Raw genomic sequence first — 26,169 nt, 5'->3', positions numbered from 1 at the left:
CTTTATTGCTGGGTAAACACTAAGTAATGTTTATTAAAGAATCTAAGTTAAACTGTGATAAGTCAAATCTCTGTCATTGGCTAAAACTTTCTTTTCCAAACTGATAGGGCTTCTTTTATTGTCAGTGCAGCTCTTCATTGGTGGATTGATTCATTTATTCATTCAATAAGCATGTACTATAACAAGCATTCCAAAAAGCTCATGGGGGGCCTGGGATAGACAACTAAACAGGTGACTGCAATAAAACATTTGTCCTATGATGGAGATATACATGATTGGTAATGAGAAAGTATATCTAATAAAGCCTAAATTTCACTCAGAAAAAAGCATCTTTCAGGCATCAAAACCTTCAGAATAATCTAAACATCATGATACAGGCCACTTCTGTTCCCCTTTCATCCTTCCTTCTCCTTTCCCGAGTCAGCTGGCCTGATAAGGAAATAACACAATGTCATAATTATAGTTCAATTAATAAGTAATTTTTGTCTATGGGCATAACATTTCCATGCTTGAGATTTGTCACTTAAAAATCAAACAAATAGTCAGGGGCCTAGGTGACTCAGTCAGTTAAACATCCAACTCTAGATTTCAGCTTAGGTCATGATCTCACAGTTTGTGAGTTTTAGCCTCACATCAGACAGTGCAGAGCCTGCTTGGGATTCTCTGTCTACCTCTCTCTCTCTCTATGCCCCTTCCCTTAAAAATAAATAGAAAAACATTTGCAAAATATGAAACAAATAGTCTACAGCCACACCACTCTGAAGGCACCCAATCCTTTCTAAAAACAAACAAACAAACAAACAAACAAACAAACAAAAAGTAAGGGAGGAAAGCAAAAATAGTTCTATTTGGAACACTTGTGGCTATTCCTCAAAGTGCAAAGACAACTAATTTGATGTAGACTTGACAAATTACTTAAAGGTTCAAAAAGTGGCTCTATATAACATGTTTGTTAGAGAGCCTGCTGAGTGATTCCACATGACCAGTTATTTGCTTAGTCCCTCTAAGCAGAAACAATCTCAGTAAGTAGTCTGTTCAAGCATAGTTATCATTATTTCTTATTACATCTCTTCCTGTATCTTCTTAGTGGAAGAGCGGTGATAATAATTATCATGCCATCTTCCTGCAGTTCTATATCATATCAGTGCCAGAAATTGCATCAGCCTTGGCACATACTCAGAAGTTCACGATCTCCCTTCTGTTCACACAGTCCAGCTCAGCATCCTACCAATAGAACTGAAACTGACTCAACTGTGTAACATTTTATATCCATTTTAGACTATAGTTGTGGAACTAGGCGGGCTCCCTTCTCAGCTGAAATTTCATATACATATAACCTTGAGTGTCCTAAGTATAAATTAAAAGGAGTGCTATGGTTAAGTTAGCGTGAAACTGTTGGGGGTACAAAAAAGTCAATTTTTACTCACAACTCCATTAATGTATCAATACATTTGGTTGGGTGAATCAATAGAAAGTCTCAGTTTATAGGGCCACAAAGCATTCTGATTTCTTGTTGCTATTGTCTCTGAAGGCAACAAGCCAAGGGGACTTGTTATAGCAAGTAATGTTTGAGTGCATTCTAATGCCAGGCATACTTTTGATAATAAACACAAGTTTCTAATTGTATATATTAAGCATATTTCCTAATATATTTGTATCTTATTTTATTTGTATACAAATAATATACCTTTTCCATTCAATATTCAAGTTTAATAATCTAAGCATATATATATAAGCATATATATATAATTTATATATATATAAAGGTTTTCAATTATAATTTGTGAACAAGTTACATAATGTTTTCTTTAAAATTTTATTCCCCTTCTTGAATTATCAAGAGTAGACTATAATTGTGAATTTCAAGATAATTTGTTTCAGGTAAAGCCATTTTTAGAAGCTACCACTGCATTAAAATAAATGTGTATTGGACTTTCCTAGTTTGGTGATATGGAGAATGATTGCCTACACTATTTTTGCCCATAACCCCATGAAAAGTCATACTGTTACTTAAGAACTAATATCTGGTGTCAGCACCTCTGAGGAGACTTTATAATTCCATAAACTATTTAGACCACTGTTTCCTTGTTGTTTTCATTGTATCTAGTACCCTGATTTGCCTCTTGAGCCCATAATTATGATCACTTGAGGTTCATTCTAATAGGAAAAAAATGTGAATCAGATTTAGCTCCATTTTAAAATCTTGTCATTGATACTAGAAATGCATGTTTGCAATTACAGAGTGGTAGAAATTGTTAGAAGCACCTCCATCCTGCTTAAGGATTCCCTACTTTTCCCACAGTACAAACATGACCATTTAGAATCACTGCCTTCTGAGAGCTAATACAAACGATGCAGACACTTCTAATTTGGGTGTTTAATTTGGATTATTAAGTCATGACAGAATATGTTGGACTTAAATTCCAGGTCTTGAGTCTAATTGTTTAAGTTGGCTTTCAATGTGATACCATTTCCTCACTGCTGCCCAGAGTCTCCCAAGTTGATATCTAGTTCTGATTACACAAAGCGTAACCTAAAAGCGTCCCCATTTTTCACTACTTCATATATGCAGCCAGAGAAGAAATGGCAGAGCTGTGGAGAAGGGTTACAACGTATTTGGAATTTGTGAGGGCCTTAGGCATATCATAAGTGCATGTCATCAATTGAGGTTTAATAAATTAATTCTATCATCATCTTTCTACAACTTTCATTTCCCATGATGCTGAAAGGCATCCATCTCATTTAGCTACATAATAGTTAATTTGTTAACTAATCACAATAGTTATCTACAGATCCTCTAAAGACCACATTTTTACTCTTTGAACTATTCCATAATTCTCATTTCTTCTATTGAGTCCGGGATATGCAAAAATCTAGAAAATTGTCTTAAGATGACATATCAGGGCTGGATCCTTTAATGTTATTAAAGGTAGCTGTTATATCTGTTCCTATCTGATGGCCAAATATATTTATATTTGACAAGTATCTGTCATTATATGTGTTTGTACACATAAATAGTATTTATACATAAATGTGTATATATTAGATACACAGGTACACTATATATGTATATGTTTTATATCTATCATACATATAAAATATATACATATATAAATTCAAAAGCAACAGGAAAATAAAACAAACTGATAACACTCTTAAGTCATACTCTAAGTTAAGCATATATAAATGCAATACCTATTTGTATTAAGCACTTATTACATAAGATATAATTAATAATGTCTTTGCCTCTCCTGTTAGGCTGCAAGCAACTTAAAAACAAGAATTGTAGCTTATTCATTTTTGCATTCACAGCCTAGCACAGTGCCTGAGAGATATACATTTAATTGTTTTGGATGGAATTGAATTGAACTTGACTGAACCAAACTGAATTGGATTGAACCAACTGAATTGAATAGAATCAATCCTTTTACTAAGGGAAATACTGCTAAGGTCTGAAAAAGAGGTAAAGTGAATTTAGATGAAGCCATTGCCAATTCTGCAGACAAACATGCAGCATTTTGAAATTTCATGCAGACATAATCCAAACAATTTTTAGTCTCTTTATTCTCATCTTCTTTTTAAGTATTTACCTCTATCTTAAGAAGTTTTTGAATTACTTGGAGTTACTGGCATTTGTCATTTATACAAGACATTTGATGCTCCTACAATAATTTACAAATCAGACTCTAAGGAAGCTTTTAAACGCTACAATTACCAGGACCTGTTCATGATCAGCTAAATCAGAATCTGCCAGAGTTAGCCCCTTCAGTTAGGAAAAGACAAAACTACAAAAGTTTTGGACACAGCTTGTCTATAAGTGTACAGCAGGGCTCCTGCCTGTGAAGAATTTAAAACCTAATTTTATATCTGAAAGTATAGCTTACTCTACAAAGTAGCTTTTGATGATGCCAAATGGACAGCACAAATCACACACTATATAAGTTAAGAAGAGGAAAATGTTACTGGGCTGGCTACTGTAGGTTTTGTGGGGCACAACATGACTTGAAATAAGTTTTGCTGCTTGAGGAGTTTTTAAAATCTTAACAGAAATGACTATTTAATCTTGAGCAGATGATAAATTGAGAGCTTGGACACAATTTAAATCATTATATCACTTCAGAGGATTCAGAGAAATTATTAAGACAGTGTTCATTAAAATGCCTATTATTGCTCTGCACAGTAAAACAAATTAAACAAGCTGATGAGATCAAAGTAATTTAAACTCCAACTTGGATATTTTTTTTGAGACTAACAACTGATGAGATTAAATTAGGCAAAGTCATAAATACCAAATGACAAAAAAAATTACATAAAGTGGGAGCAACAGTGGGAAATAGGAGCGGGAAAGAAAACATGAGCTTCAAAAGGGGAAAATGAAAAGACAAATAAACATTGCTTGGAAAAACGAAGAAACCTAATTATCCAAGGAAGGAAGCACTTGGGGAGTAGCATAAGCCAGAGTTCTATCAGTGAGAAGAATATGTAAATTATATATGAATTCATGGTATATTATGGCAAGAAACACACTGAAGAAAGTGAGTGATTTAAACAGAAGCATCATTTTACAAAAAGGATCATAAAAGTTTTGCATGTAAGTCTACTGAAATTACATTTGAAATGTAGTTTTTAATGCAGGACATCTACCTCATTATTATTAAAAAGAGACCATAGAAAGAAAACTCTCTTTGGATATGCAAAAAGGGACTATGAAATATATTTATCCTAGCTAAAGAGAGTATTTGAACATATTTTCTAAATGCTCCTTTAATCCATTAAATTTCCTATCATAATTAAATGGGCAGCATACTTTCACCCACTTTGAAATTTTGTTTGTTTGTTTTTATTTTAATTAAAAAAAAAGCCTCCTTGTAAAGTTTTATCAAACCATTCCATACTCACGTGGACAGTGGCCCTTAGTGTTTGTATATCTTGACTTTTGGCCTAATGCAGACCACAGTGAGTTAATGGTAGAGCTAAGAACCAACTAAAACATTGTCCAATTTTTGTACTTTGCCCTATGTTGAGCTTTAGGCTTAACTAGAAAATTATATTCTGTTTTTATTCACTGGAAAACTTTGAAGATTATTTCATTGCTTTAGCTAATGTCTGATTATGGGCTATAAAACATGCATTTATGTAAGTATTTTAGTTGTTACTGATGTTATTTTTCTACCAAGAGCCATGAAAGAAAAGGTTTATGCAGTGTAGCTAACTACATAAACACATTCTTTTTGCTCTTTAAATCAGGTTGATATAATAATATTGTATGTGGTGTCATTTCTGTATCAATAAAAAAGCCACCTGCATACTGAATTTTTAGATCAGCACAAATGATGATAAAGTCTCGTAAAGACAAAAGGTAGCTATTCATGTCTAAGCAAAAACATTTAGCAGAAATATGTGTTTAAAGAGAATATAAAATATAGGATTAAATACTAAAGTTTTGAAATCAAACTTTTTTTTTCAAGTTCAGAGGAAATAAGCTTCTGTGCAATATTTGTACTATGTTAATACGCTTGGAAACTTCCTCTTTTCCAGTTCTCTCATTTCAATTCTATACTATTTTGTGTGCACTATTTATGGTTAGGCAAAGTTATCATGTGGATCACCACTTTCCCTTAATTTACAGTGTTTTACAAGGAAGTGTATGGGAAGACAATGGATTGATTGATTGATTGATTGATTTTCCAATTCCTTATTGTCAAAGAGTCAACATTGTCATGTTGACATACTATACCACTTTCTGCATTCTCTGAAAGAGATAACTGACCTTATTTAATTTCTAAGAAAGTACCTGAACATTTTTATAAAGGACTATAAGTTAAACTAAACTTGAGACATTTCCTCAAGCAATTCTTTCTTTCACACACTACACTTCAGACAGGGCTTCTTTTAGAGCCTCCAATGAGCCACGTATTCTTTCCTATCAATCTTTACAAATGCTGTTCCCACTGTTCACTCTCCTTCAACCCATCTTAGCAACAAACAAAAAAAACCCTCATAAACATGCCGGGTCTTATTATTCCTTTAGGTCTTAGTATAAATTTCACTTCCCCGAGAGGTCTGTCTTGATCATGTACCTTTTATTAATGCCTTATGCTGACTGCTCCTCATGATGCCCTGCAGTTTGTTTATTGTAGCTCTAGTCACAAGTTATTGCAATTACTTTCTTTCCCTGTCTTATCATTTTCTAGACTGGAAAACCCTGAAAGCAATGAAAAATATCCCTACTGTCTAGAAAAGGCGCTGACACATAATTAACATTCAATATATATGTGATAATTTGAAGTCATAGAGAGCACAACAATGGTCTATATTATTTGTTTTACATAGTAACTTATCCATGAGTAAATTATGTACACTCACTTCCTTTTTAAAAGCACATACATTTAATAAATCTTTTGTCTGCTTATGCACACTTTGACTTCCTCTGTAACAGATTTAAAGTGATTTATTTTATAGGAGGCATTTTGCTAGTTGTTGGCTATCATTATATGGGTTCTTTAACGTGGATTAAAATGGATGAAGGTCTAGATGTTTACCTTATCCCACTTTTCTTTTCCTTTTTTTCTCTTCCTACATTCAGCATTTTCGTGTTCACTACATTTGGTGATGGTAACATCCGTTATTAAAATATACCATTAACTGGTACTGTTCCCTTTGCTACTATACCTTGACCTCTAACTGATAAATATACACCATTGCTGGCAAAAATGTTTAATAATATGTCAATAGAATAATGAATTATAATTTATGCATCATACAAATAGTAGAAAATTGATATTTAAAAGCTAAAAAATATTAAAATATTGATTAAATAAAAATAATAAAAGGGCAAACATAGCCATGTTAGGGAAAAGCTTGAACCCAGAAATATAACTGGAATGTGGAATCAAATTTAGCCTTGAGGCATTTGCAAAAATTTGAGAAGAATCAAAGGGTAGCCCAAGACTCCCATAGATTGGCGATTCTTAGAGGGGATCTTGGACATATTAAGCTGGAACCTCCCAAAAAACTTCAGATTAAGGATCAACTAGAAGTAAATCTGTCATCCTTTACTGCAGACCAAAGAAATTGTATGACAGTTTCCTTTGGTACTAAGCAGGAAAATTTTTTTTTTAAAAAGTAAAATAAGGTCCCTGAGAAATTATGGCCATAAATATACTCACTATGGATTTTCCTTCTGGATATGCAAAGCCTGGTGGACTACAGAACTTCAGCTAAACTAGGTAAAATTATTCTCAATTGGTAATGCCTCTCCAATCTCCTGGCAGAAGCAAATGCAAAACCCCTGGAGGAATATGCATTCGTTTTAGGCCATGGAGAACTCCTACAGATACATTACCAAGGACAATGACCAGCAAACAATCAAAGGTAATCAGACATATAAGAAAGTATGGCAGCATGAGCCAAATAACTACCTCATAAGAAGATTTTGCACTGACTTCAGGTAGCAAAATTATAAATACAGTTTATAAAATGACTGTGCTTGCTTATCATATTGAAAGGAAAAAAGAGTAAGAATGAGAGAGAGATAATAATGATGTCTTTAGAGGACAGGAAGTTCTAAAAAGGGGAAAGAAGATTTCAGTGAAAGGAAACTTTAAGAATTGAAAAATAAGAAAAAGTCAGAAATTTACCATTTCATCTTTCCCAAAATATTTTTAAGAAACAATGATTAAATTATGTTTTTGTTTCTAATTCACATCTGGAACTCCAACCTGAAAAGGAAAACAAAATATATGCACCCTCAAAAAATACTGATAAACTTCATAATAAGTGGTTAACAATTTGGTTAAGTGTTATACATTTGAAGTTTTAGAGACCTAGCAATTTAGCGTAAAAAAAGATCTTCACAATGTTTAGCTCTCTTCTTTACCAATACTAACTTTTATTGCTTACACCTCTTTATTTGAGATTCCTGATATTCAAGAGACATTGGGAAGTAACTACATTTTGTCTCAGTAATTTTCAAATACACATAGACTCAAAGCTCAACCTAAGATACGGTTAGCCTTGGACACCTGTTATTTATTGTTCCTTTCTGAAACAAACATTAGGAGTTCCTACTATGACGATGGTGTATTTTGTGTACTTCTTGAAATAAATAATATACAGGAATCATTCAAATGCATATTCAGTGGGAAGCCATCTGGCTCCATGTGAATTTATGAATATTTCAGCTTGCTCAGCTAGTCAAAAGTAAAATCTGGCACTTGGGATTATCATGTAGATTTGTGACATATATTATAAAAATTTTTGCTTCTATAAATAAATGATTGACACATTTACTAAAGCATAGTTTATTTCTTTCATCATGGATTGAGTCCACTTAAACTATGTACAATATTGCATGCTTGGAAATTTGGAAGTCATCATAATTCAACTTGAATCAGAACATGAAATGCTTTATTAAAATAGTTACATATAAAAAGAGAATCTTGGTGCTGTATTGGACTTCATAGTTTATTGTAGTGAACACTATGATGTGGCACCTAAATTTTTTTCCAATAAAGGGCTTATTACCTCAGCTACTGGGAATGGTGTCAGTAGAGAGCTTTCAGCTGTCAGCACCATTCACAGATGGCCTCAGCCACAGAGAGCTATCTTGCCCACGATATTCTTTTCCAAGGAATATCCAATGATGATTGATGTGCAGAATAAACTGTGGCTAGTCAGGGCCAACTTAGGATAGCACTAACGTGTCATTCCAGCACCAACAATCCTCCTCGGATAAGCCTGTCAAGACTGTCACTGGGGCTATATCACAGCTTGGTTACTCCCTTCTGCTCAATCCTGCTCTGTCCTTTCCTTATACAATTATTAGTCCCAAGGGAAGTCTTTACTTAATATACTCTAAATTCCATCTCAGGTCCTGCTTTCCAGGAAACTTAACCAGCTCTCATTATCTAATCCTATCTCTTACCTAAAACAAAAGCTTCTTGGAAAAACTCTTGATAAATAGACTTCCAGTCACTTTGTTTAAACATTTCTGGTTTTAGGCTTCTTATTTTCCTAGGAGGCAACCCACTTATTATTGGAAAAAGTTATTTCTAACACTGTCTCAATGTTTTTTCTTTGTAACATCTGGAACAATATAACATCAACTTAATCATTCTGCTGATTTAATCATTAGTAGATTAAATGACATTCTGATGTATGCTCACAACTTATAGAATTGTGATTTTAACATTTTTGAGAATTACACTTTGATAATTAAAATTACAAATTTGAGAGTTGGTAGGCCATAGATGATATGAGAATAGATGATATGCCAAAGGAGATATAATGTGGACAGAGAAACCTAAACACAAAGACTTGTGACTTTCCAGTGATTGAGTTAAGAATGATGATAAGAAATGAGTTAAGTATATTCGAAGAAAATGGCAAATGAGCTTGGGAAAAAAAAAGTATGATGGAGTTCCTTGAAGACAAATAAGAATGCATTTCAAAGAATAAATAATCAATTGAGACAAATATTGCTAAAGCAGAATGAAGATGAGAAGTACAAAGAGTAGTGGATTTTTCAAAATGGAGAGCACTGGGAATCCTGATAAGAACAAGTACAGTGAGGTGGGGGTATGAGGGTAAGGACTGTTTGAACTGGGTTGAACACTGAATGGGAGAAAAGACATTGGAAAATGGAAATGTCGACAATTTATTCTAAAATTTTTATTGTATATGGAGCAAAGAAATAAATAACTGAAGGAAGCAGAGTTGAGAAAGAAATGTTTAATTAGAAAAATAGCAGCATATTTGTGTACTGATGAAAATGAGCCATTAGAGAAGGAAAATTGTTGAAACTAGAGAGAGAAGAGATAATTGCTGGAATGGTATCCTTGTTCAGAAGAATGTCAAGTTACAGAGAAATCATCACATTTCAATGTGGTTTGCTAAATGGTAGTGTTTTTAAAAACTCAAAATATATGTTCATTTGAGGGTACGCAGCCTTAGGAATAATATGGTGCATTCCCAAAACCAATTTCAAAAGTTGTAGCCTCGCTGGAGTCAGGAGCATACTGCAGCAAGGCCAGTGACATGAGTACAGAGCCTTATGGGGCATGCTTGCATCATGAGTAGGCAATCAAATGCTTCAAGCCCCACTGATAAGAGTAAGCTATCTTAGTTCTATAGACCAAAACTCTCTTCATAGAATCTATTACTAGTGTTCTTTACTATTAACCTCCTTGCCAAACTACAGGAATCATCATGCAATAATACACAGCAGAAGCAATTAAAAAGTGTCGTAGTAATGATATGTGGCCAGTTACTAATAACAAGGACACTTTTGAGTTGTACTAGTTTCCTTTATTCCCATATTTCAAAGTTAAAGAAAGCATCTGTACCACAGGGGAAATGGATATTTATATCTGTAAAGTTATAATGAAAGTGGATCTTGGTTATGAAGGGCCCTCAGATTCTGTTAAAATTCTTGTCGTGTCTGGATATGGTAACATCAGCCTAGGGTTTGAAATATGGACTGGAGAGAGTATAACTGAGCAACCTATTAGAATAAGGATTTAAGTTCCCAGGAATAATATGGGAACTTGTGTATATACATAGTGAGGGACATGAGGGAGGGACACTTGTGAGATATAATTTTAGATTCAACAAAATGACCAGTGAAGAAATTTTGGGTAATGAGGATGCCAAAAGACTTCTAAGAACAAAAATAGTTATTCAATTTGCTGCTTTCATTGGTCTAATACATTTTCATCTTCCTCTCACTACAATAGCTTCAATTATTCAAAGAAATTTGTGTGAGAAGGGCTTTTTTTTCCCACTTGAGTTGGGTGACGTGATAGGTATGGGAAAAATGAAAAGTGTGAGATTCACAATGACTCACATGGTGAAAAACAGGCAGGTAGATCACCGAATTGTGAGAATATCACATGAAAGTCCAAGCAGAACTAAATCACCATAAGTGGAAGTTTATGAAACTATATGCTCTCCAGGAATGAACAGATATTTGGGGAAAATTTAGACTTGCATAGGGCTTAGGATAGAGGTTGAGTTAATGTCCCCTATATCTAAAGGGGAAATAATATTCCAGATGATATTTTTGTTGTTGTTGTTGTTGTTTGAGAGAGAGAGAGAGAGACAGGCAGACAGACAGAGAGCCCGGATGCGTATCTGAGCACAGGGAAGAGCACAGAAAGAGGGAGAGATAGTCTTAAGCCTTGATCTCACAACTGTGAGATCATGACTTGAGCCAAAATCAAGAGTTGGACTCTTAGGGAAACCTGGGTGGTGCAGTCAGTTAAGCATCCAACTTTTGATTTTGTTTCAGGTCATGATCTCATGGTTTGTGAGTTTGAACCCCATGTTGGGCTTTGTATCGACAATGTGGAGCCTGCTTGGGATTCTCTGTCTCTGTCTGCCTCTGTCCCTCTCAAAAATAAATAAAACATTACAAAATTTTTTAAATAAAATTTTTTAAAAAAAAGAGTCATATGCTTAACTAACTGAGCTACCCAGGTGTCCATTAATGTCAATCTTTAGCAGTCTCTCTGCAGCTTTACCTTCATGTATAATTATACAAATCAGATGATTGTTTCTGAAAATTGCACATAAGAAGGTTTTAGAATACACTAGCCTAGGTAACAGGAGATGGCAGTTTGCATAAGAATTGGGTGACTGGAGTTTGGTTATGTTGTTTTCAATGTGTAGACTATACTTTATGGAGAATTGGATGAAAAGGATGAAGGAAAGTATGTGAGGAGTCATAGATGACTTCTAGGTTTTTGCCATGAGTAATTAAAATTTAGTAATCTTCACCTGATGGACCGAGCATTCCATCTTTACCTGATGGAAAAATCCATCAGGATTGATAATGGAAGACAAGAACCCTCTAAACAGGGATGCCTATTGGATTGTTTTCAGTGAGGGAGTGAGATGAAGCAGGCAGGTATGTATACAAATCTAGAACCCAGTATTGATATATTATCATGGCTAGTAGAGATAACTTCAAAACTCTTGTAAATTAGGGATGCCTCATTTAGTAAATAAATAAACAAACTTAAAAAAAACCTCCTGTAAATTAAACATATAAAATAGACTGTGTCCTGATGAAATGATATGGCTAAAAGAAGTTTGTTTTTGTTGTTGCTTATTTCTCTATTTTTATGTTTTGGGAAATTACAGCATGTTTTTAGTCTAGAGATATGGGAGAAATAGATTACAGATACAGGAAACATGGATAATTTTGCAAATCGTTCTTTTTAAACTGAACTCATGGCAAATGTTTTGTACTTAAACATCAGCTGTTGTAACAAGTAAAAAGGACTTTCTCTAAAACTGTATACTTTATTCCTCCTTCTCATAGGCTAGCTTTTATAGATAGCTTTTGATTTGACTGGATAATATTTAATTAGAAACTCTATTAACTTTAACCAGTTATAATGAGTGATGATCTTTCTTATTAAATCTCATTAAAAATTGATCCCAGTGATATATAAACAGTGAATTCTATAACATAATTTATGACTTTGTCAATGTGCCTATACATTTAAAACTCTGCACTTGGACCACTTGTTATATCCTAAGTATTTCTTTGTGTAGTAAAAGTTGTCCAGTTCTAGATTTTAATAAAAGTGTTTGAAACTTCTCTGAAGAACAGGATATTGGTGGATATAATTTACTTTCTCAAACCCCAAGGCTAAAAATAATAGAAAAGAAACCAATCATGTAAAACTTCATTGAGTAGTACAACATTTCTCAACCTGCAAATGAAATGAACACTTACTTGATTTACAGAGTTGTGTTTTAAAAGATTTTTGCCGCAAGATGTAAATGCTTTAATTCTTTTCTGGGCAATATGATACTCTCCTACAATGCAGTGTTAAATGAAAACTAACTTGAACCATCTGAATGCTCTGCAGAGAGAAAAGAGTGGATACTAGTGGAAAAAAAAAGATTTAAAAAATCATTCATATTACCACAAAGTGTTGGTTGTAGAGAAGATTTTAAGAGCCTTTAAGGAGGTTGGAGATTCAACAAGCAGATCAGTAACACACCATATAACAGTGCCCAAATATATACATTAGAGTTTAGATTGTTTTAGCAATACATTTAAGCACAATTGAAGAAATATAATTTAGGCACAGAAAGCTGAGAAATGACAGTAGTGAATGGATTGCACCAGTCTGTAGCAATCAGAGATGAATTGCTCTGTTTGAATGGTTGAATTTTATACTTTCGAAGTCTACTAGATTCCTGCAGCCAGAGGCTTCAAAAGATAGACTATTTGTCCAACCAGCCCAGAAGGAAACATTAAGTCTGTTAGCTTCAATCATATACTTGCACAGACAACAATGCCTTTGGGATGAACATCTTTAGACACAAATGTCAATAATCAAGCTGCTTTACAGGTGGATGATAATAAAGACTATTTTACAGCCATTTCTCCCCTTCATGAAAATATCAGTGTGGTAGGGAATTGGAAGCTTCTTTTAACCTTTAACTACAATTTTTAGTGCATTTTCTGTATTGAGGTATATAATTGACATACATTACATTAGTTTCAGGTATACAAGATGATAACTTTATATAATTGTATATATTGCAAAATATCACCATGATAAGTCTAGTTAACATTTGTTACCATACATAGTTACAGAATTTGTGTGTGTGTGATGAGAACTTTTAAGATCTACTCTCTTATCAACTTTCTAATATGCAATACAGTACTATTAATTAGAGTTGCCATGCTTTTCTTTACATTCCCATGACTTATTTTATAAATGGAAGTCTTTACTTTTTGACTCCCTTTATCCATTTGGCCCACACCTACTCCCACCTCTGATAACCACCAATTTATTCCTATTTTATGTATCTATGAGGTATTTTTGTCCACCTAAGGGTGAGATCAGCTTTTGTCTTTCTCTGTCTCACTATTTGACTTAGCATAATGCTTTCAAGGTCTATGCATGTTGTCACAAAAGGCAAGATTCCTTTTCCCACATGAATAACATCCCATGGTATATATCTTTGTGTGTGTACGTGTGTGTGTGTATCACAATTTCTCTATCCATTCATCTCTCAATGGGTGACAATTAGATTGTTTCCCATATCTTGGTTATAATAAATTAATGTTGCAATAAACATGAGGGTGCATATATCTTTTTGAGTTATTGTTTTCATTTTCTTTAAATAAATACCCAAAGGTAGAATTGCTGGATCATATTGTGGGTCTATTTTTAACTTTTTGAGGACACTTAACACTGTTTTCCATAGTGTTGCACCAATTTACATTACCACCAACAGTGCACAATCATTCCTTTCCTCTACATCCTTGTCAACACTTGCTTTTGTCTTTTTTTTTTTTAATTTTTATTTATTTCTAGGAGAGAGAGAGAGAGAGACAGCGTGAACAAGGGTGGTTCAGAGAGAGAGGGAAACACAGACTCTGAAACAGGCTCCAGGCTCTGAGCTGGCAGTCAGCACAGAGCCCAACGCGGGGCTTGAACCCACGAACCGCGAGATCATGACCCAAGCGAAAGTCAGACGCCTAACCGACTAAGCCACCCAGGTGCCCCTTGCTTTTGTCTTTTTGACAATAGACAATCTAACAGGTGTGAAGTGATACTCTATTATGGTCTTGATTTGCATTTCATTGATAATTAATGATGTTGAGCATCTTTTCATAAACCTGTTGGTCATAAGCATGTATGTCTTCTTTGGGAAAATATCTATTTGGATCCTATGCTCATCTTTAAACTGTGTTGTTTTTATGAGTTTTTATGAGTTCTTCATATATTTTGGATAGAGTGCCTGGCTGGTAGATCTTGCAACTCTTGATCTCAGGGTTGTGAATTCAAGACCCACATTGGGTGTAGAGGCTACTTAAAAAAAATCTTCAAACACCTGAAGGGAAATTATATATTTTGGATGTAAGCACCTTATCAGATATATAATCTGCAAGTATTCTCTCCCCTTTAGTAGGCTGCCTTTTCATTTTGTTCACAGTTTGTTTTGTTATGCAGAAGTTTTATACATTGATGTAGTCTCACTTGTTTATTTTTTATTCTGTTGCTTTTGCTTTAGGTGTCAGATTCAAAAAATTATCACCAAGACCTATTTCAAGAAGTTTACTGCCTATGTATTCTTTTAGGATTTTTATGATTTTAGGTCTTAGGTTCAATTCTTTAGTCCATTTTTGAGTTAATTTTAGTGTATGGTTTGCTGTTGTGGTCCAGTTTTCCCAACACTATTTATTGAAGAGATTGTTATTTCGCCATTGTATGTTCTTGGCTCCTTTATCATTACTTAATTGACCATATATGCATGGATATATTTCTGGATTCTACTCTGTTGCATTGATCTATGTGTTTGCTTTTATGACAATATCATGCGGTCTTGATTACTACAGCTTTGTAATATAGTTTGAAATCAGAAAACATGATGCCTTCAACTTTCTTCTTTCTCCAGAACACTTCAGTTATTAGAGATTCTCTGCAGTTCCATTTATATTTTAGGATTGTTTGCCATAATTCTGTAAAAACTGCCATTGGAATTTTGATAGGGATTGCAATGAATATGTAGATTGCTTTGAGTAGTATGGGCATTTAACAATGTTAATTATTAGAATCCATAAGCATGGAAATAACTTTCCATTTCTGACTTCTTCAATTTTGTTCACCACTGCCTTACAGTATTCAACATACAAGTCTTTCACCTCCTTGGTTAAATTCATTCCTAGGTATTTTATTCTTTTTGATGCAATTGTAAATGGGATTATTTTCTTCATTTCCGATAGTTTGATATCAATGTATAGCAACACAATAGTTTTTTTATATTGATTTTTTATATTGCAATTTTACTGATTTCATTTATTAGTTCTAACTTTTTTTTTCTTTTTGCTGTAGTTTTTGGGATTCTTCGATACATAGTATTGTGTCTTCCACAAATAGTGACAGTTTTACTTGCATTCCAATTTATATACCTTTTATTTCTTTTTCTTGCTGAATTGCTCTGGCTAGGACTTCCAATATATGTTAAATAAAAATGACAAGAGTGGACATCCTTGTCCTATTCCTGATCTTAGAGGCAAGTTTTTATTTGTTCACTACTGAGTAGTTCCGTTCACAAATGGTCTTAGGGGCACCTGGGTTGCTCAGTGGGTTAAGTGTCCTACTTTGGCTCAGGTCATGATCTTGCAGTTTGAAAGTTCGAGCCCCACAATGGGCTTTGTGCTGACAGCTCGTAGCTTGGAGCTAGTTTCAGATTCTGTGTCTCCTGCTCTCTTTGTCTCTTCCATGCTCACACTCTGTCTCTCAAAAATAAATAAACATTAAAAAAAACAAACAAAAACAAATGGTCATTATTATGTTGAGGTATATTCTCTTACAACCTAAACCACTATTGAAAAATCTTGAGATAATAGATGGATGCTGAATTTTGTCAAAAGCTTTTTCAGCATCTCCTGAGATGATCATATGATTTTTATGCTTCATTTTGTTAATGTGATGTACTACATAGTTATTTTTACTACGTCTTTTTTTTTTAATGTTTTTTATTTATTGAGAGAGAGAGAGAGAGAGAGACAGCGTGAGCAGGGGAGGGTCAGAGAGAGAGGGAGACACAGACTCTGAAACAGGCTCCAGGCTCTGAGCTGGCAGTCAGCACAGAGCCCGACGCGGGGCTCGAAACCACGAACTGCGAGATCATGACCTAAGCGAAAGTCGGACGCTTAACCGACTAAGCCACCCAGGCGCCCCTCTACTTGTCTTTTAAGCTCCAAACTAGCTTTAAAAGCGATTAAAAAACGCTGTCTCTCTTTCTCTCCTAGAAATAAATAAAAAATATTTTTTTAAAAAAGTGATTAATCCACTATTTTTACTATGTATTTACCTTCTCGCTGAAATTAATTCTTTAACATGTTGTTCTTGTTAGTAATTAGCACCTTTTCAGCTTAACAAAATTCCTTTACTATACTGTAATGCCAATTTAAAGATGATGAACATCTTCAGAATTTCTTATCTAGAAAACTATCTCTCCTTCAATTCTGAATGATAACTGTTCTGCGTAGAGTATTCTTGGTTGGATTTTATTTTTCTTTGAGCACTTTAAATATATTGTGCCACTACCTTCTGGCCTATAAAGTTTCTGCTGACAAATCTGCTTAAAGTCTTATGGAGTTTCCTTTGTATATACCAAATTATTTTTCTCTTGCTGCTTTTCAAATTCTCTCTTTGTCTTTAACTTTTGATATTTTAATTATGTCTTGGTGTGGGGCTCTTTTGGTTCATCTTTTTTGGAACACTCTAGGCTTCCTGGATCTGGATGTCTGTTTCCTTCTCCAGGTTAGGAAAATAGTCAGCTATTATTTCTTCAAATAAGATTTCTGCCTCCTTTCCCTTTCTCCTCTCCTTCTGGGAGACCTATAAAGTGAATGTTAGTTCATTTGGTGTTGTCCTTTTAGTCCCTTAATCTTTCTTCATTTTTCCCCATTCTTTTTGTTGTTATTGCTCTGATTGTTGACCCATTGCACTGTCTTTCAGTTAACTGATCCTTTTTTTCTGCTTCATCTAGTCTGCTGTTGAAACTCTTCAGTGCTTTTTAAGTTCATATATTTTATTCCTCAGCTCTGTGACTTCTCTTTGGTACTTTCTTATGCTTTCCATCTCTCCGTTGAATGTGTTCACCCATTCTTCCTTCCAGTTCAGTGAACAATCTATCTTTATAACCAGTATTTTGCATTCTTCATCAGGTAAATTACTAATCTCTGTTTCATTCAGTATCTCTCCTCCCCCCCTTAGGTTTAATATCATTCTTTTATTTAGAACACATTTCTGTTTCTTCATTTTGCTTGACTCTCTGTGTTGGTTTATATACAGGAGATAAAACAAACACCTCGGTCTTAAAGAAGTGGCCTAATGTAGGAGATGAAGCATATTGTTCAACTGTGTCCCAGCTCTTGGTTTTCTCTCAACCCTTTGNACAAAGAGCTATCCACTGTAAAAATTCCATTTCCTGATGCCATGTTAACATTTGACCTATAAATAAAGATATCAAAACCGACAGGACGGAGATGCCTGCCTGGTGATCAGAAAGGATCTCAGGGCTCTCTCACTCTCTCTCTCTCGCCGACACCGTCCATCCTTCAGGGACCCCTGGACCTGCCGGAGCCGGCCTCCAACACCTTTGTTCTTGTCTAAGTAACCTATTATATCTTTAATAACTCCTAGCAGTTGAAAATGTGCTAAACCTGTCAGTGTCCCAAAGGAGAGAATCTCAATGCCTACATCCAGGCTGACTAGAGGCCAGACCCTCCGGCTGCAGCTTTTAATAGTATACTATTGTGGGACTGGAAAGCATAAGGCCCACTGGCCACCAGATCCAGGCAATTTGGAGGTGTCCCTTGGGCAGGAGTTGCAAAACTGGGGGTCCACACAAGTGTTTAAGCTCTTTTCTGGGAGATACCAGTGAGTTGGAGCAAGGCAGGCAGGGAGTGCTAAGATCGGACCTATAGCCTATGTTCCTTGAGAGCAGCTTGGTAGGCCAGTAGATGTGTGTCAAACTTGAAGCCTGCTCCTGAGGCTGAAGCTCCAGGACAAGCAAACAAAAGTGTCTATTCAAACCCTCTGCACATTTTCAATCAATTTTTTAAAGTTTTTATTTAAATTCTAGTTAGTTAACATACAGTATAATATTGGTTTCAGGTGTACAATTTAGTGTTTCGATACTTCCATACAACACCCCAGTGCTCACCTCAAAAAGTGCACTCCTTCATGCCCAACACGTACTTAGCCTATCCCTCCACCCACCTCCCCTCTGATAACCATCAGCTTGTTTTCTACAGTTAAGAGTCTGTTTCTCAGCTGCCTCTGTCCCTTTTTTCCCCTAGGCCTATTTGTTTCTTAAATTCCACGTAGGAGTGAAATTAAGGTGTTTTGTCTTTCTCTGACTTATTTCACTTAGCATAATATTCTCTGGCTCCATCCATGTTGTTGCAAATGGCAAGGTTTCATTCTTTTTATGGTTGAGTAATATTCCACCACAGACACACACATACACATGCATGCACACAGACACACAGACACATACACACTTCTTTATCCATTCATCAATTGATGGTCACTTGGTTTATTTCCATATTGTGGCTATTGTAGATAATGCTGCTATAAACATTGGGATGCATGTATCCCTTTGCATTAGCATTTTTATTTTCTTCGGTAAATAACTGGAAGTGCAACTGCTGAATACGGTAGTTATTATTTAAAATTTTTGAGGAATCTCCATATTGTTTTTCAGATCTTTTATTTCAATTTTTAACTTGACCCAAACTTGTGATCTACTAGACTACAACCAAAATGGTAAGTTGAATGATGTGCCAAGTTTTCTTTGTTGTGGCTCATGTAAACAGCTCTGCTAAGGAAACAAGAACTGTTTCTTTCTCAGATGATGTTTTGCCCTTCATAAAAAAAAAAGGTCAGAAATTTCTGTAAATATAAACAAATGAGAGGATGAACACTAATGTTATATAGAGTTCAGCACATTGGTATTGGAGAGAAGAAGAATGTTCAATAACCTCTAATAAAGTTCATTACAAGAAAAAATACAATTTCTTTCTAAGTACAAACAAAAGTTGTGTTCTTCAACCTCAATAGAAATTGTCATTGTCTAAACAAAATTGTAGATGCTCAAAAGATTTAAGGTAAACTAAGAAGCTAAGAATTACTTCAGTGTTTTCTCTTGTACTAAAAATTTTTTAAAAGGTAGCTTTCAAGTAAAATTTTTTTAAATGTTTTTTATTTATTTCTAGGAGAGAGAGAGAGAGACAGCGTGAGCAGGGGAGGGTCAGAGAGAGAGGGAGTCATAGACTGAAACAGGCTCCAGGCTCTGAGCTGGCAGTCAGCACAGAGCCCGACGCGGGGCTCGAACCCACAAACCGCGAGATCATGACCTAAGCGAAAGTCGGACACTTAACCGACTAAGCCACCCAGGCGCCCCTCAAGTAAATTTTAAAAAGTCTTTTCTTTATAAAGAATAATTGAGTTCTTGATATAGATGAAAACATGTTTCTTTCAGCTAAACAAAAAAGAAAGCATCTGAAATCCCTTAGACAATTTTGAGCAAATTAAAAACATTTTGTTTCCATCTTAATTCTGCTTGACTATATCAAACTGCCTAAACTCTGGGCCTCTAAGTTGTTCAAGTCCAAAATTAGTGAACGGCATCCCTAAGTTTGGGTTGTAAACCAATTACTAGCTGTCTGTGACAGTCATATATAAATTTGCATACATTTTGATTTTGGTAGCTATTACAGTCATATACATTTTGCATATATTTTGATTTTGGCTGTATCAAAATTTGGTAATATTAATATAAATAGGAAAGTTGCTTAGCTTCAAAACATGAATAGATCATCACAGATTATAGGAATTCTGGATTAAAACTATCAATTTTTTGTGATTTTCAACATATCACTTGGATATTTGAATCTTTACTTCAACTCAGCATATACTGATGCACACTTTATTACTGTTTTGTTTAGTTGGTAGAATAAATGGCTGAGGTAGAAGATTAATACTGAATGTTGGATTTTTTTTTTCCCTATGCCTTCCTTGGTCATTGTTCATAGTAACTAGTCAATAAGTTTATGGACTCTATTTAGTTACAAATAACAACAACCATCCTTTGCAAACCTTGAGAGTATATGAAATGTAAAGCCTATTGTTTTATGAAATAAAAATGTTATATCAAGAGGAAATGTTCAACTTTTTACTTATACATGCATAGGACTACCACTTTGGTTGAGTCAGGGTACTTGTTCAGGGAACATGTGTGGTACTGCATGCCAAGCGATGCATCTCAAGGCAAGAGACAGTATCACATTCTTTCGAACAGATAACATTTCAAAGCAATTAGAATGCATACATTGTGCAGAATTATGATTAAAACAGTGATCACCAATTTGTCAGAAACCTCCCACTGACTTTGAATAAAAGCCACCTATCTTCTAGAGACACGTGATTACACCACACACAAAAAAACCTGAATTTTGCCAAATAGTAAAGCATCAGCATCAAACCTTACAGGGCAGGTATCTGGTGCTGACAGTTTTGAGGCAATCCAGATAGCAGTGAGCTGGTGGCATTCTTAGGGCATACAGCTTTACCAATACCTTTGATAGCACAGAACATGGTACTGGGTAGAAACACATGGGAATCAGTAACTCTTGGGTTGAACAGTGTTTCAGAAGAGTTTGACACTGAGTGTAAAGTCTTAGAAAAGTCTTAACTATATCTCAACGTTTCATTTTTCGTTCTTTTTATATAAATGCATGAAAGGGTTAAATAATAAAAATCTATATTTAAGTGCATTTAAAAAGGTTTTTCAATAAGTAAATATAAAAATTCCAAGTAAAAAAGAAAGCATTGTATATTTTTCTTTGTAGTGTTTTCTGTTTAGTGGAACATAAAATAATGGTAATTTTTAATAACTGGTAGCACTTTACATTAGGTGAAATGCAGTATTAAACATTTAATCAATAACAGACATATAACAACCTGAAAGCTCCGAAAGTAAATCAGTAAATGCTAAAGAGTAGCTATCATGTATCTGTATTTCCTCCCTGGGAAGAACATTAAAAAAAAAAAAAACAACCCAAACCAAAACAAAACACATAAATAGCCTAATTGAGAATTGCAGGTAAGCCACTTCTGGTTTACCAGTTATTTTCATATTGACATATTAATATATAAACAAAAGTTAGCACAGACTAGTTCGTATTTCAGTTTATTCATATTAAAACACAAAACTTATAAATCAGTTTTCTAATTATTACCAGACCGTGACATTTCACATACATGCTTACAGCAAAATAGCAGCACATAACCTGAGATTCTAGTCAATTATTTTCTGGAAGCTGTTAATCATCAGTAAGTTTTCTCATTTTTTAATTTTTTTGCCTCCTTCCTGCTGCTTACCTTTTGGTCAATTATTGCTTCTCAGTATCTTCACTAGTATAAGGACAAAAAATAAGAAAAAGAAAGTAAAATCAGTCCATCTGGTGATGTAATAGTTCTATTAAAGGGATTAAAAGGAGATTGCAAATAATGCTCTCCCCAAAAAGTTTATGATTATCAATGAGTCATAAAATGAGTCATTTTCCGCACACAGATATTTGAGTTTTGTGTATGTGCATGCTTTAGTATGGATGGAACTTTAGGAAAAATTTTAAGATTTGGAAACATTTCTAAGTTTATAAGGTAAAATAACACATGAACACTTTTAGTTTCACATTGGCAAGAGACAAGATTTTAATCATTAATTCCAGAGATGTCTGTATCTAATTACTTACTAATTAAATAATAACCATATTTGAAGCATTGTTCTCATCTGAATTTGTAAGCTGTGAATTTCTTTCCAAGAAACTATTTCAATTCTTACAGTGTTCCTCTAAGACTCTATTGTACGTAAGCCATTTTTATCAGTTCATCAGGCTAGGACTACTATGTTCTACTACTATTCTACTAGTATATGCTATAGTTCATGCTATAGTACATGCTATAGTATATTACTATACTGCTACCATCCCAATTAATACGTAGACATGTACTGAAACCAAAGCCTAAAAAGAAGATGGAAAAACTCTAAAGGTATGTTTAAAAAATCATTTAAAACTTCTTGTGTACTGTATCAACACAATGCTCCACAAATCCACCTTTATTTAAGAAAATTAAAATAGTGATAAACAGCAAAAAATAAACCCTTTTCTGAACTTATAGCCTTGAAATATTCTTTCATCAAAAATTTTTATGATTTTGTTATTAATATTATGGTACAGCAATTATGTTAATGTAATTTTCACTAATTCACTTCAATAAAACAAAAGCCTATAGAAAACTTGTATTTGGAATCTTGTTCTATCAAGAAAGGTAGGGTATATAGTATTTAAGATGCCTCTAAATCGAACTGTTTTCTATTTAAAGTTATTTCTAGAAAAATTTGCTCCCTATAAGTTATCATGTCTTCCACATCTTTATAGACAAGCATTTCTTCAATGGACAACAGTTCATAATTATTCAGGCTGAATGCTGATTTGTTCTGTACAGCATTTAACATTTTTAGGGATGTTGTAACTGAATCACTCAAAGAGGAACACACTGGGAAAATACGAGCATTCCACAAACTTAAACATGTCTTATTTCCAGAGAACAGTTCCTCTGTAACTTTCAGATTCCAAATATTTAGGCATGACAGGAAACAGACTCCAAAGAACTGAAGTAACTTTATATCTGACAATGTTTTAACATTCCTTTTCAGGTTGTCTTGCACTCCAAATGCCATTGTTGAATATTTCAAGTGTCCATTCATCTTCAAGCTTAAGGAACACACAAAAGAATCTGCAGGCAGGACGGCTGCTGTTATGATATAAGAACCACTAATAATGCAGTTTTCCCCAACTGAAACATCAGGCCCCAATCTGGAATACTCCACAACTGAGCCAGTTGCCACAGAACATCTTGAATCCAGTATACTTTGAATGATACAGGATGTGTTACCAGAGCATTTTGATGTTGCAGAAATGATGCTAAAAGCTATGGACTGTAAGCCAAGCTCTGACTTCAAACTGCTATCTGAAGTAAAATGAAGTAAGTATTCTTCAGTTGTTCCAATGTGATAGAATTTGGACTTGTTAAGAACAACAACATTTAATGAGGTTCCTTTAAGAAGATGAAATATTCTCTGCCTAATGTCTATCAACTCTGCCTCTTCTTTAGTGACATTTGATGTGTTTCTGGTGTATTCCACAGTTGCTCCAGGTCCCAAAGCCTGCAGAAAGTCTCCATACGCATCAATTTCACAGTTCAATGTGCCTATTTTTTCATAAAAAGCAAGTAATTTTTTTGCTGATTTATGATCCATGTAAAACAGGCTGTCCGTGTAGACATACTCAGAGTTTAGAGAGGTAGTGTCACCCCCAGCCAGGTCCTGGTGAGAAAAATTTCCAGGTCTACATACAGCATTAAATTGACGCATCTGTTCTATGCTGGGCTTATGAAGGAAACGATGGCAACATCTGTATTCAAGGTCTCTATATTCTAAATAATTAAAAGGTTCTAAGACAAATACTCCATGTGTGGTACCAACAGTCAAACTAGAAGGATGAGCTAAAGCAGTAAAGCCAGGTTTGTCAAATCTAATAAACTCACATTCTCCAATACTATAAAGTTCAATATCATCTGCACAGGTAACCAGAATCCCAGGTTTCATATGTGAGGGGAAATCAATGTACATGGCTAGTTTTAATTCCAACATCTGATAAATGGGGTTACCGAAAGGTAACGCAGTGAAAATTTTGCCCAGAGCACTTGCATTTGGAAGGCGTTGGCTGTAACCACCTATATAAAATTAAACAAAATAACTGTTTTAAAATGTTTATTAAGACTATAAAATTTTAAAAACCCAGGGGCATCAGTTACAACTCAAAATATATCTAAAGATATTTAACGTATATAATGCATTCCTGTAACTTAAGAAAAAAATAGTAAATTCCAGGTTACAAATTCAAAGAACAATTCTCTAGTGATTTAATATAATGTAATTTTAGATTAAGAAACAATTCTATTATACTTTCGAGGCTGTGAATTATTTTGAATCAACTGCACAACTAGTAAACAGGACCATGGGCTAAAGCATGGTCTTATATCTACATTTTAAACAGTAAATTTCAATGACTTTTAAACTCCTACATTAAGTATGCACTTTATAGAGGGGGAAAAATGACAATAAAAAACTAATATACCAATCCAAAATATAATTATTAAACAGTAATTACTAAATGCAGTGTCTTTCCTCAAATTATTACATACACTCAAAGGAAGTAAAGGTATGTTTACTTAAAAGCATTTTAAAATNGGGCTCTCTCACTCTCTCTCTCTCGCCGACACCGTCCATCCTTCAGGGACCCCTGGACCTGCCGGAGCCGGCCTCCAACACCTTTGTTCTTGTCTAAGTAACCTATTATATCTTTAATAACTCCTAGCAGTTGAAAATGTGCTAAACCTGTCAGTGTCCCAAAGGAGAGAATCTCAATGCCTACATCCAGGCTGACTAGAGGCCAGACCCTCCGGCTGCAGCTTTTAATAGTATACTATTGTGGGACTGGAAAGCATAAGGCCCACTGGCCACCAGATCCAGGCAATTTGGAGGTGTCCCTTGGGCAGGAGTTGCAAAACTGGGGGTCCACACAAGTGTTTAAGCTCTTTTCTGGGAGATACCAGTGAGTTGGAGCAAGGCAGGCAGGGAGTGCTAAGATCGGACCTATAGCCTATGTTCCTTGAGAGCAGCTTGGTAGGCCAGTAGATGTGTGTCAAACTTGAAGCCTGCTCCTGAGGCTGAAGCTCCAGGACAAGCAAACAAAAGTGTCTATTCAAACCCTCTGCACATTTTCAATCAATTTTTTAAAGTTTTTATTTAAATTCTAGTTAGTTAACATACAGTATAATATTGGTTTCAGGTGTACAATTTAGTGTTTCGATACTTCCATACAACACCCCAGTGCTCACCTCAAAAAGTGCACTCCTTCATGCCCAACACGTACTTAGCCTATCCCTCCACCCACCTCCCCTCTGATAACCATCAGCTTGTTTTCTACAGTTAAGAGTCTGTTTCTCAGCTGCCTCTGTCCCTTTTTTCCCCTAGGCCTATTTGTTTCTTAAATTCCACGTAGGAGTGAAATTAAGGTGTTTTGTCTTTCTCTGACTTATTTCACTTAGCATAATATTCTCTGGCTCCATCCATGTTGTTGCAAATGGCAAGGTTTCATTCTTTTTATGGTTGAGTAATATTCCACCACAGACACACACATACACATGCATGCACACAGACACACAGACACATACACACTTCTTTATCCATTCATCAATTGATGGTCACTTGGTTTATTTCCATATTGTGGCTATTGTAGATAATGCTGCTATAAACATTGGGATGCATGTATCCCTTTGCATTAGCATTTTTATTTTCTTCGGTAAATAACTGGAAGTGCAACTGCTGAATACGGTAGTTATTATTTAAAATTTTTGAGGAATCTCCATATTGTTTTTCAGATCTTTTATTTCAATTTTTAACTTGACCCAAACTTGTGATCTACTAGACTACAACCAAAATGGTAAGTTGAATGATGTGCCAAGTTTTCTTTGTTGTGGCATGTAAACA

At 34.7% G+C, this 26,169-nt stretch overlaps 1 pseudogene; it reads right to left on the bottom strand.

Moving 5' to 3' along the window:
- Positions 1–21,725: 21,725 nt before the first annotated feature.
- The window catches only part of LOC144243842 (fucose-1-phosphate guanylyltransferase pseudogene), a 6,150-nt pseudogene continuing 1,706 nt past the window's right edge, over positions 21,726–26,169 (bottom strand).

This window comes from Crocuta crocuta, unplaced genomic scaffold (genome assembly GCF_008692635.1).
Source record: "Crocuta crocuta isolate KB4526 unplaced genomic scaffold, BGI_CrCroc_1.0 scaffold58, whole genome shotgun sequence".
NCBI classification, from domain to species: domain Eukaryota; kingdom Metazoa; phylum Chordata; class Mammalia; order Carnivora; family Hyaenidae; genus Crocuta; species Crocuta crocuta.
The sequence above is the reverse complement of the archived record's forward strand: the minus strand, read 5'-3'. Positions and strand labels throughout refer to the sequence as shown.